The sequence below is a fragment of the Pristiophorus japonicus genome, chromosome 29 (genome assembly GCF_044704955.1).
Source record: "Pristiophorus japonicus isolate sPriJap1 chromosome 29, sPriJap1.hap1, whole genome shotgun sequence".
Classification (NCBI taxonomy): domain Eukaryota; kingdom Metazoa; phylum Chordata; class Chondrichthyes; family Pristiophoridae; genus Pristiophorus; species Pristiophorus japonicus.
Window position 1 is genome coordinate 3,907,302 of NC_092005.1, and position 14,059 is coordinate 3,921,360.

The window sequence follows — 14,059 nt, forward strand, 5'->3', positions numbered from 1 at the left end:
AATAATACAGGCGCAGGTCTCTCAATTGGATACCATTCCCAATTGACAAATAGAGCGAGCTCTGGTACCGCCATCAGTGTTCAAATGGAACAAACAGTCGGAACTCCGTTCATCCATGTGACTTTCACCTCTTGGGTCCCAGATCGACTCAAAATCAGCATAAAAGCAATAAGCAGAGGGTTTAGCAGAAATGGTTGCTGGCGCATGGAAAATTTGTCTAAGGAAATATTTTAAAGAAAATTAGATGATTATTTGAAGCAGAGGAGGACAAAAGACTAATGAGAGAGAACGGAAGACAGTGTGGATAATGTTTGATCCCTGAATCAATTTGACCTCCTCCCACACAGTATCTAAGTTTTTGTCGTGTTTTTTAAGTTGGTATCATTTTCATTTCTATTAGTTTCTAAGATAACTTCATCCCCGTTGAGAATCTATTAAACAGAAGAGCATAAGAACAAAAGAATTAGGAACAGGAGTAGGACATCTCGCCTCTCGAGCCTGCTCCGCCATACAATAAGATCATGGATGATTTGGCCATGGACGCAGCTCCACTTACCCGCCCTCTCCCCGTAACCCTTAATTTCCTTATTGGTTAAAAATATATCTATCTGTGACTTGAATACATTCAATGAGCAAGCCTCAACTGCTTCCCTGGGCAGATAATTCCACAGATTCACAACCCTCTGGGAGAAGAAATTCCTTCTCAACTCGGTTTTAAATTGGCTCCCCGTATTTTGAGACGTTGCCCCCTAGTACTAGTCTCCGCTACCAGTGGAAACAACCTCTCTGCCTCTAACTTGTCTATCACTTTCATGATTTTAAATGTTTCTATAAGATCACCCCTCATCCTTCTGAACTCCAACGAGTAAAGTCCCAGTCTACTCAATCTATCATCATAAGGTAACCCCCTCATCTCCGGAATTAGCCTAGTGAATCGTCTCTGTACCCCAACCAAAGCCAGTATATCCTTCCTCAAGTAAGGAGAACAAAACTGCACGCAGTACTCCTGGTGCGGTCTTACCAATACCATATACAGTTGCAGCAGGGCCTCCCTGCTTTTGTACTCCATCGCTCTCGCATTGAAGTCCACCATTCCATTCGCCTTCCTGATTACCTGCTGCACTTGCAAACTAACTTTTGGGGATTGGTGCAAAAGGACCCCCAGGTTGCTTTGCACCTCAACATGTTGTAATTTCTCCCCATTTAAATAATATTCCCTTCTACTGTTTTGTTTCCAAAGGTGGATGACTTCACATTTTCCGATATTGTATTCCATCTGCCAAATCTTAACCCATTCGCTTAACCTACCCAAATCTCTTTGCAGCCTCTCTGTGGCCTCTACACAACCCGCTTTCCCACTAATCTTAGTGTCATCTGCAAATGTTGTTACACTACACTCTGTCCCCTCTTCCAGGTCATCTAGAAGAAAATATTAAAAATGAATAGATAGTAATGGAGATCCCAGAGTTTCAATAGTCACCCGTCCCTTGCATTTCAACGTTTCTCGATAACCTACTTTCATTTTGTATTTAGTTATCTGTGCTGAGACTGATCTCCCAGACGTTCCCATAAATTCACACCGTTTGTAGATGTATAACCTTGTCCTCTGCTTCGCTGCAATCCGACTGGTTTATTTCACTTGCATTTTCCCCGCCCTACCGGAGAGGGATGTGTTTCAGAAACTCCAGCAGATTAATTAAAGGTGAAACACCGTCGCCAAACCAATATAATTCACTTTTACATTGCTCCTCTACAAGTGCTCACACACTAGATCTCTCCGGGCCTTATGTTAAAAACTGGGATTATTTCAGTCACTGTCGCCTCCTCAGAGATCTTCCATAATTGAGGAAACTTACATAAGTGTCAGTAACCCGTCACTCCTGTCAGTCCCCAGTCCATTATGTCGGGTGGTTGTATCCCTGGATTCCAGATTCCCATTGTATTTGTTTGAACACTGTAACTACAATTGAAACTTCGCTTGATCACTTTCGCTCATACATACACTCCTCAATGGGCCACCTGTGTGCATTCCGAATACTGAGAAAATTGCTTTTGATATTCGTTACAATCTACCTGCTCCATTCGTTGGATAATTAAAAAGCCTTTTACAAAACTTAATATTACTCCCGACTTACGACCTCCTATTATTTTTCAGATGGACAAATACATTTTAATTCCACACCTTATAACATTTCTTAACTACTGTCTGCTTGTCTATTCCAGCGCTGGGATCTCCCAAATCTGCACCACCGCCAGAACCTCACACCCACAGCCGGTTGATTGTAGGAATATTATGGGAGATCTTCCTCAACTTCAGTCCATTGACATTAATGGGTGAATGATTACGCACAGTGCAAATGGCAGGGAATCACAGAATTAGATAGCACTTCAGGAGACTGTGTGGGTAGTCGTGACACTGCAAGCTGTTTGAAATAGCAATACAATTCGTCCAACTCCCCTGCGCTTTGCTCACAGCCGAGCAAATCAATGCTTTTCAAATGTATATCCAATTCCGTTTTGAACATGACTATTTTTACAAAGCTGTCAGCAGTAGCTCTGTGATATAACTCTCGCATCTGAAGGAAAAATTAGTGGGTTAAAATTCCCACCCTAGAGACCTGAACATAAAATCTATGTTGACACTTCAATGCAGTACTGTCTGAGGTGCCGTCTTTCGGATGGAAACGTGGCCCGTCTGCTCTCTCACATGGACATAAAAGATCTCACAGCACGAGTTCGAAGAAGAGCAGATGAGTTCGCCAGTCTCGATGAATATATTCATCCCTCAAACAACATGTAAGCAGATTATCTATTTTTGTGAAACCTTGCTGTGCACAAATTTACTGCGATGTTTCCTAAATGACAATGGTATCTGCACTTGAAACGTAGCTTATTGGCTGTGAAGCTTGTTGGACATCTGGGGATCGTGAAAGTAGTGTATCTGTTCAAGATCTCCTTTTTTAATTATCCAATCTGCTCCACGAGCCTTTCAGGCAATGCATTCCAGATCAGAACAGCTCACTATGTATCAACAATCTCCTCATCGCCTCAATTACATTAAATATGTGTTCTCTGATCACTACCCCTCCCGCCTGCGGAAATAATCCTTTTTTGGTTACTCAAAACCCTCAGAATTTTGAACCAATCTCCCCTGAACATTCGACACCATATGGAGAACTATATCAGTTTCTGTCCACCTCGTCAATTTTCAGGTATTTCACCTCTTGCGTGAGAGGCCTGAATGAGACCTCACATCCAAATCACTCCACCCATATATGATCTATTTCTTGCTCAGGTTAGGACATTTCTTCAATGTTTAGCCTTTAATCAACAAAATATGATTAAGCAAAATGCATTTTAACTTTGTCAAGCAATTCCCCTTTGAAACGGATCGAATCTCGTCCCTTAACGACATTATCACATTCAATGTTAACTCGCATCCATGCCTTTCTTACCTCGAGACTTGACTAATCCAAAGCATTCCTGGGGGGCCTCCCACATTTACCCTAAGCAAACGAGAGGTGATGCAAAAACATAACTGCCCGTGTTCTAACTCGCACCAAGTTCCAATCACCCACCACCCCTGTGCTCGCTGACCTACATTGGCTACTTTTGAAGCAAAGCATCTTTTTCAAACTTCTCGTCGTTGTTTTCAAATCCTTCCATCGTCTCGCCCTGCCTGGGTTTGTAATCTTTCAGGCCCATTGGCCGCAGACATGTCTGCGCTCTTCTAATTCTGACGTCTTAAGCATCATGATTATGATCACTCACTCATTGGGTTCTGTGCCTTCTCTTGCCGAGGCCCAATCTCTGAAGCTCCCGGCCAAAACCTCTCTGCCTATCTGCCTCTCTTTTCTCGTTCAAGACGCTCTTAACACCTACCACTTTCACCAAGGTTTGGTGACCTGTCTTAAATTTTCCTTGTGAGTATCGCTGATATTTTTTAAAATTTCATAATGCTCCTGTGAAGGGTATTGAGATATTTCACTAAGTTAAAGACGATGTATAAATATAAGTATTGCGTTTGTTTGTTAAAATAATTTCACCGAATGGTATTTAAAAGCTGAAAACAAAATATGGTAGTTATTTTATTAATTCTAGTGAATCTTCCTCCTTCTTTTCATTTGTGCGACTCTTCCCGCGTTCCTTCTCACCATGACCTTCCGCCTTTCCTGGTTCCCTTTGTTTCTATCGGATCTCACATTCTGCCGATTCCATACCACGTGTTCCCACCCTCTTCCAGTTCACGATCTGCCCTTGCTTCGAGAATCTCCCCTCGAATATTAGAGGGATAGAGTTTAAATTAAATGTATTATTTGTCACAGGAAGTGTTGAGCTTACATAATTTGGATTGCGTGGAGAGTTCTGGTAATAAAATCAAAGCAATCACATGTCTGCGCTTTATAAGTTACACTGCTCAGCAGCAGAGATTTTAGGAACCCAAAATTCCAGTTTAGAAGAAATGATAGAAAATGTTGCTTTCTCTCTTTAGAGAAAAGGTTAACTCCGTGTGATGTAATATCAGTTTTACTGTTAAAAATATAACGCGCAAATGGCTCAAATTCTTCACTTTAACAAAGAGTTCATTCATATTATCGATAAATTCAAAACGTGAAGTTAAAATTTACAAGTGACGTAGGCCAGAACATTTAAGCTTTTTGGATAACTGCATTCTCTTTGTATTCTACCGATTTTCCAGTAGGGTGATTCAGCACAAGCCGAAACACATGGCGCAGAAATGCTGGATTGCAGAATTTGAGAATTAAACGTACTGACTTGCACTAATACCCTGCTGCTCTCTGGGAGTTGTATTCCACACCTGACAGACACTTGGAATGATCTGATGCATTATGGGAGAATGGTACTGGTCTGAGCTGCGTGATTTGGAGATTGCAGCAAAATATTAGAATCCGGCTCCAGAAAGAGAAGTAAGGTTTGCGGTGAAAGTAGTGGAGGAATTTCTCACAGCTAATTGCTGATAACCTCCGAATGTTTTGTTTCAATTCCAATTTTCAATGCTATTATGAATTTATAACCTGAATACTTATTGTAGGGATTGGATATAGTGCACGGTACGTTTCAATTTAACGAGTAGAAATAATAAGAACAAGTTATAACTTTCTGTTTGATTCAAATTTCTCTTGAAGGAAATAACCCTTACCTAACTGATTGTGATAACTGATGAGAAAGGCCATATGGAAGGTTCAGGTGAATTTGTGTCATTGTCCGATTTATTAGGGACGCATTTGAGAAATGTACAATCTAAACTGGAACTCGCTACCAGCAATGGCACAAATATCATCCAATGATAGAACCATAGAATTATACAGCAGAGAAGGAGGTAATGCGGCCCATTGTGCCGGTGCCAGCTCTTTGAATGAGATAAACAGTTCGTCTCATTCCTTTGCTACTTCCCCAAAGCCCGTCAAAATTATATTTTTCAAGTAATTAGCGAACTCTCTTTTTAAGTTGTTGCTGAGATTCCATCCATCATCATTTCCGGCACTCTGTTCAGCTTATGATACATCTCTAGGTATTTATTTTTCCTCACGTAGCCTCTGGTTCTTGAAAAAATTAAATTAAATATGTGTGCATCGTTACTGTGGAAACTGCCACTGGAGACAATTGTTTTCAAATATACTTGATTAAAACCGTTCATAATTTTTATTCAAATTCGTTCTTCACTGATATGTGCAACTAACATTCATCATAAGCCTCCATTTTCGGACATCAAAACGAATTAAATTAAGACTTCAATTTTTGTCAAAATGTCAATTATGTGCTACATTGTCCAACGTCTTTTGAAAGTCCATGCACAAAAATCAACCCCACTACCAACCTCATCAACCAACTCCGTTGCTTCATCACAGGATTCGAACAGGTTAGAACATAAGAACATAAGAATTAGGAGCACGAGTAGGCCATCTAGCCCCTCGAGCCTGTTCTGCCACTCAACAAGATCATGGTTGATCTGGCCATGGACTCAGCTCCACTTACCCGCCCACTATCCATAACACTTAATTCCCTTATTGGTTAAAAATATACCTATCTGTGATTTGAATACATTCAATGAGCTAGCCCCAACTGCTTCCCTGGGCAGAGAATTCTACAGATTCGCAAAGCTCTGGGAGAAGAAATTCCTTCTCAACTGGGTTTTAAATTGGCTCCCCCGTATTTTGAGGCTGTGCCCCCTAGTTCTAGGCTCACTGACCAGTGGAAACAACCACTCTGCCTCTATCTTGTCTATCCCTTTCATTATTTTAAATATTTCTGTAAGATCACCCCTCATCCTTCTGAACTCCAACGAATAAAGACGCAGTCTACTCAATATATCATCATAAGTTAATCCCCTCACCTCCAGAATCAGCCTAGCGAACCGTTTCTGTAACCACTCCAAAGCTAGTGTATCCTTCCTAAACTAAGGTGACCCAAACTGCACGCAGTACTCCAGGTGCGGCCTCACCAATACCCTGAACAGTTGCAGCAGGACCTCCTTGCTTTTGTATTCCATCCCTCTCACAATGAAGGCCAACATTCCATTCGCCTTCCTGATTACCTGTTGCACCTGCAAACTAACTTTTTGGGATTGGTGCACAAGGACGCCCAGGTCCCTCTGCACTGCAGCATGTTGTAATTTCTCCCCATTCAAATAATATTCCCTTTTACTGTTTCTTATTTCCAAGGTGGATGACCTCACATTTTCCGACATTGTATTCCATCTGCCAAATCTGAACCTTTCCAAATCTCTTTGAAGCCTCCCTATGTATAATACACAACCCGTTTTCGCACTCATCTTTTATCATCTGCAACTTTTGTTACACTACACTCTGTCCCCTCTTCCACGTCAGCCAAGATTTCCCATTAACAATTTCGTGCGGGTTTTCATGAACAACGCACATGATCCAAGAGCTACTAAATTTTCTGTCTGATTTTTGTCTCTTAACGTTTCCACACGAAATTACGCTGACAGGACTGTAGTTTGCTGGTTTATCTCTCTCCCATTTTTCGTACTAGGTGCAATATTTGCAATCCTCCATTACTGTAGCAGCACTCCGATGATGGAATCATGGAATCAAAGAAATTTACAGCATGGAAGGAGGCCATTTCGGCCAATGGTGTCCGAACCGACCGAAAAAGAGCTCTCCTGCCAAATCCCACTTTCCAGCTCTTGGTCACTATCCCTGTCGATTAAGGCACTTTAAATATACATCCAACTTTTAAAAAAATGTGGTGAGGATATCAGCCTCCAGAACCCTATTAGTAAATGAGTTTCAGAACCCAGCCACCCTCTGGTTAAATATATTTCCCCTCATATCTAAACAAATTCTTCACGAAATTTATTTAAATCTATGCAAGCTGGTTGTTGACCCCTCTGCCAAAGGAAAAAATTCCTTCCTATCCATTCTATCCAGGCCACTCTTAATTTTGTTCAACTGAAATAGTTGTACCCTCAGCCTCATCTATTCCAACTTAAACAGATCTATAATTCCAATGTTTTCTCATAACCAAAACTGTCTAGTCCAGTCAATATTCTTGTAAATCTCCTCTGCACCTTTTCGACTGCAATCATAACTCTCCTGTAATGTGGTGACCAGAACTGCAAGCAGCACTTCAGTGCGGCTTAAACAGTATTTTATAAAGTTCAAGCATAACGTCCATGCTCTTGTATTCCATGCTCTTGTATTCCATGCCTCGACTAATAAAGACAAGTATTCTTCATGTCTTCTTAACAAACATATCAGCCTGGCCTGCGACCTTAACGGATCTGTGGACCTGCAATCAAAGGTCCGGTTTTACGTCTACAGTTTTGAGTTTCGTACCATTTAATTTGTTTTGTCTTGCATTGTTAGAACTCCCCAAATGCATTACCTCAAATTTATCCGGATGTGTAACATTTTTGAATGTATTATTGGAAAGTGTCAGAAGCATTCTTTACAAACTGTCTCGAGTACTGGTTCTGACCGACTTCCCACAGGAATAGTGAAGGCAGCTATCCATGCAATACACGACTTGATCAAGGCCTTGACAAAGTCCTAGTGTCCTAAATCCTCCAGGACATTCAGTCTTGCAGTAACAAGTAATAATTAGGGGCGGGTGTAGTCTATGTGGCCCTTGGTGTCTGCTCTGCTATTCAATAAGATAATTTTAAAAAATTATTCATTCATGGGATTTGGGCATCAATGGCAATGCCAGAATTTATTATACATCCGTGATTGCCTTTGTGAAAATGTAAGTGAGACGTCTTCTTGAAATGTTGCAGTCTGTGTGATGAAGTGGCTATCTGAATGCGGTTTGGGAGGGAGTTCCAGGTTTTTGTCCCAGCGATGATGAAGGAACATCAATCTACTTGCAGGTAATGGTGTTCTCTTTTGCCTGCTGCCCTTGTTCTTCGAGGCGGTGGAGCTCACGGGTTTGGGAAGAAGCCGTTCGAGTTGTTGCAATACATCTTGTCGATGGTACACTCTGCAGCCACTGCTCGTCACTGGTTGAGGAAGTGAATATTTAAACTGCTGGATGGGTTGCTTTGTCCTGGATGGTGTCGAGCCTCTTGAGTTATCTTGGAGCTGCTCTCATCCAGGCGATTGTAGAGTACTCCATCATAATCCTGACTCGGACCCAATATATGGTGGAAAGGTTTTGCGGAGTCAGGAGTTCAGACACACACCGCAGAATCTGCAGCCTCTGACCTTTTCTTGGTGCCACAATATTTTTGTGGCTGGTCTTGTTATGTTTCTGGTCAACGTTGATCTAGAAATGAAGATTGTAGGGGATTTGATGATAATAATATCATTGAATATCAAATGTCGGCTGTAGAATCTAGCCTGTTGAAGGTTTGGATTGGCTGGCACAGGTGTGGAGAGAATGGAACTTGCCACTTATCAGCCCATGACTGAATGTCATCCAGGTGCTGCATGCTGGCATGGACTGCTCTATCAGCTGAGGTGTTACGAAAGACACTGAACATTTTATTCTTCAGAAAACATCTCCAGTTCTGACCTGATGATGGAGGGAATTTGATTGACGAAGCAGCTGAAGATGGTTGGGCCTTGCACACGGCCCTGAAGAACTCCTGCAGATATGTCCTGGTGCTGGGAATATTGACCTGTATCCGTCACAACCATCTTCCTTTCCTGCAGGGATGACTCCATCCAATGGAGAGTATTAACCTGAGTCTCATTGACTTCACTTTTACGCGGGCACCTTATTGCAATACTCGATCATTTGCTGCCTTGATGTCAAGGACCGTCACTCTTAACTCACTTCTGAAATTCCGGTCTTTTTACGACGTTTGGACCAAGGCTGTAACCTGGCGCAATCCAAACTGGGCATTGGTGAGCAAAATATTCGTGCCGAAGTGCCGCATGTTAAAACTTTTGATTTTGATTTTGGCTCAATGCTGCTTGATGGCATTGTCTTCAACATCTGCCATCACTTTACTAATGGTTGAGAGTGGACTGATGGAGCAGTATTTCGAAGGATTGGATTTGTCCTGCTTTCTGTGGACAGGATATACCTTGGCAGTTTTCCAAATTGTAGGATAGATGACTGTGTTGTAGCTGTGCGGGTACAGCTTGGCTCGTGGCGCAGCCAGTTCTGGATCAACAGTCCACAGCACAACTCACACATTTTGTCACTGCCCACAGGATGTGCTGTCAGCAGTGTGCTCGGTCAATTTTTGATATCACATGGATTGCATTGAATTGTCTCAAGTCTGGCTTCTCTGATCGTGGGACCTCAGGAGTTGGCTCGATGGAGAATCCACTCGCCACCTCGGTTTAAGGATGTTTGTAAATGCTTCATCGTTTTAGGTACCACATTTCTAAGATGATGGTAATCTGCAGGATGTTTCCTTGCCATTGTTGACCTGAAGCCATAATGATTCATGGGGTCCAGATTTCATTTTGGGGACACCGAAAGCTAATCACCCCTGACGATAGCCGTGTCCCGCATACTTGTTGGTTTTTCCTGCCTGTGAGACAGTAAACATAGAGGTAATTTGATCGAGGTCTCTGGGGCATTGGCTGAAAGATATTATTCTGTGAGTGGAACTATGTCAGGTTGTTGCCTCAGCCTTGAATATATTCAACTATGCAGCATCGAGAGCTGTAGAGAATTCCAATTATTAACAATTCTCTGTGTGAAGAAATTCCTCCTCATTTTAGTGTCAAATGGCCGCCCCCTTATCTTGAGTCAATGCCCCTCAGTTAGAGAATCTACAGGTATACGAAACAACTTTTCAGCATCGACCCTATCATCCCCGCATCAAAAGCTTATGTTTTTCAATGAAAGCACCTCTGACGCTTTTAAACTCTTGGGTGTATATGCACAATCTGCACAATCTCTCCTCAGAGGACTATCATCTCATCCCAGCAATCAATCTGATAAACCTTTTTGCTCCTCCTCTGATGCAAGAATATCCTTATTCAGAAAAAGAGGCAAAAATTATGCACCGTTCTCCAGGTGTGGCTTCTGCAAGGTCCTGTACAATTGTAGCAAAACTGCTTTTCTCCTATACTCAACGCTCTTGCAATAAAGGCCAACATGACATTTTCTTTCTTAACCGTTTACTCTACCTACATGCCAGCTGTCTCTGATTGCTTTACGAGGACACACATATCACGCTTAACATCAATACTTAATTGTTTCTAATCATATAAAATTAATCTGTTCTTCTTTCTTTCCTACCAAAGTTAATAACGTCAAATTTCCCTACGTCATATTCCATCTGCCAACTTATTGTCTACTCGCTTAATGAATCTACATCCCTTTGCAGTCTCTTTGTTTTCTGCTCATGGTTTAATAATCCATATTGATTTTTATCGTCAGCAAACTTGGATATATTGCACGACGTCCAATCATCTTATAGTTATTAATCATTGTTAATAGCTGCGGTGTAAACAATGGTGTTTGCGTCATCCCATTAGTTTCAGATAGCCAACCGAATAATGACCTTTTTGTCCCTACTCTCTGTTTTCTGTCTGTTAACCAATCCGCTATTTATGCAAATACATTTTCCCAAATTCAGAGCAACAATCTTCCATAACATCAATTTAGTGTGGCACCTTATCGAATGCATTTTTGAAATCTAAATATGTTAAATAAACTGATTCCACGTTATCGAGCCTGCCATTTACTTTCTCAATAACATCTATCCAATTTTTGACCATGATATCCCTTTCATAACACAATGCAAATTCTAACTAATGCTAATTTTATTTTCTCAGTAACATTTTGCCACTTCCTTTATAATGGATTGCAACCTTTCCCAACACCTGCCATCAGGCTACTTTGTCTGCAGTTCCGGTTTCCTCTCTCTATCCTTGCTTGGATAGTTGGGACGTTTGCTACCTTCCAAACCGTTTGGACCATTCTACAATCTAGGAAATTATGGTTGATCACATCAAACTCCTCCACAACCACCTGTTATCGAATCTGAGGATGTAGGCCATCATATCGAGTGGATTTGTTTGCTTTTGTCGCATTAGTTTCTCAAGTGCTTTTTATTCTACTGATCGAAAGTACTTTACGTTTATGACTCTTAATAGCCCCTCAGTTCACCACTATTTTACTAAGCATTTTGTGTCCTATAGAGTGAAGTTAGATTAAAAAAAATTAAAGTCTCTTCAAATCCATTATTCCACAACACAGTTCCTCCTGTCTTGGATAACTTTTGCTATGGTCTACCTTTTCACATAACTGCAATAGTTCTAACAATCGTTTTTTAAATATTTCTTGCTTGTTAATTCTTATATTGCAACCTGACCTCGCAGTGCCCCCCGTCATCAAAATCCACAGCACGGCCTTGGACAACGTGGACAATTTTCCATACCTCGGGAGCCTGCTCGATATTGAGGACCAACACAGTCTCCAGTGTGCCAGAACAGCCTTCGGAAGGCTGAGGAAGAGAATGTTTGAAGACCAAGAACTCAACCTTGCACCAAGCCTATGGTCTACTGGACAGTAGTGATGTCTGCCTCCTATATGGTTCAGAGATCTGGACCATATAAAGCAGACATCTCAAAGCGCTGTAGAAGTAGCACCAACACTGCTTCCACAAAATGCTGCAAATCCACTGGGAGGATAGACGCACCAACGTCAGTGTTCTCGCTCAGGCCAACATTTCGAGCATCGAAGCAGTGACCACACTCGATCAGCTCCGTTGCGCGGGTCACATCTTCCGCATGCCCGACACCAGTCTCTTTAAGCTAGCATTCGCTATCCGAAACTCAAGCGTGCTCCAGGTGGGCAGTCGAATCGTTTCAAGGACACCATCAAAGCCTGTTTGATCAAGTGCCTCATTCCCCCCGGCACGTGGGAAGCCCTGGCGCAAAACTAGCCTCGGTGGAAGAAGAGCATCCGGGGGGCGCTGAACATATCGAGTCTCATCGCCGAGCGCATGCAGTAAACAAGCACAGACAACAGAAGGAGCGTGCGGTAAACCAAGCTCCCCACCCACCTTTTCATTCAACCACTGTCTGCCCTACGTGACAGAGACTGTAGTTCCCGCATTGGACTATACAACCTCCTGAGAACTCACTTTTAGTGTAGAAGCAATTGTTCCTCGATTCCGAAGCACTGCTTATGATGACGATTTTCTCCATTTTGTTAACTTGTTGGTCATCCTTTGAAAGTTTCTAAATGTCTCCTATGCCTCATGTTTACTATTTCTTTTGCATTATTATATGCCTCTCATAAGTGTGATACTATAGTTAAATTATTTAGTTAGCTACGGATGGAGTTTTTAGTTCTCAATAAAATGTATATTCGTTGACAATTTTGGAAATTTTTCTTGAACAGTTTGCCACTAGTTATCTACGATCATACTTCTTAATCTAGTTTCTAAATCTACCTAAGCCAGCTCGCCCCTCATACGTATGCAATTGACTTTCATTAAGTTTAAGCCTCTAGTTTCGTACTTAAGTGTTTCACTCAGATATCAACGTGACATTCTCTCATATGATGGTCGATCTTCCCCAGAGGATGCTTTACTACCTGATTTTTAATTAATCCTGTGTCATTACACAACGCAAGTTCATCTTCCCTGGCTGTTTCCAAGAAATATTGTTGTAGGAATCTGTCATGTACGCATTTCTGAAGTAGTTGTCCTGCAGGCTACCTTTGTCAATTTCCATTGTCCAGTCTATATGAAGATTAAAGTTCTCCGCAATTATTCTATTATGTTTGTGACAGGCAACTATTGTTTTCTGATTAATACTCGATCCACGATTTAGCTACTGTTAGGTTTCCAACAAACTACTTGCTGCAGTGATTTCTGACCTTGTTTTTTCTTAACACTACCCACGCTGATTCTACTTTCTACTTTTCCGAGCTAATATCCTTTCTCGTGACTGTCCTTAATTCATTGAATTATCGATTATATTCCCTCTCCTTTTCCATTCTGACTGTATTTTTAAAACTCAACTATATTGGAATATTTCAAAACCTTGCTAACCGTGCAGCCAGGCCGCTGTCATGATGATTTGATCAAATCCATTTATCTCTATTCGAGCCGCTACTTTATCGACAGAGTTATGAAGACATCTTGCATTCAGATAAAGAACCTTCAATTTTAATAGTTTTACCATAATTTCCTGCTTTAATCGTATTCAATGATGCACTCTTACCGTTAAACTCTCTGTCTCTTTCTGCACGTTCAATTTATTGTTACCGAAATCGCTACATTGCTCCTTTGCCTTGACTTCTCATGCCCTTTTAGTTTAAAGCCCTATCCACAGCGCCAATTATTCGATTCGCCATTCTTAGAAAATGTATTCTGCCTGTTGGATTCGATCTGTTTCTGAGCATGCTCATTTTCTGTATTACCTGTGAATCACTTAGTCTATACAAAGTCGGTTAAAACAACACGTTTCTGATAACATACCTCTCTACGAGTTATGTTAGAGGTCTTTCTGAAAATATCCATGGAGTTCTCCCCGTCTCTTATGGTGGTATACCGACTGCTGCGATGGTAGATCTGACACGACTTTTGTTGCACTGATGATGGACCTACATCTGCGATACTGCTGTTACTCTACTTTTGTTGCACAGATGGTCTACC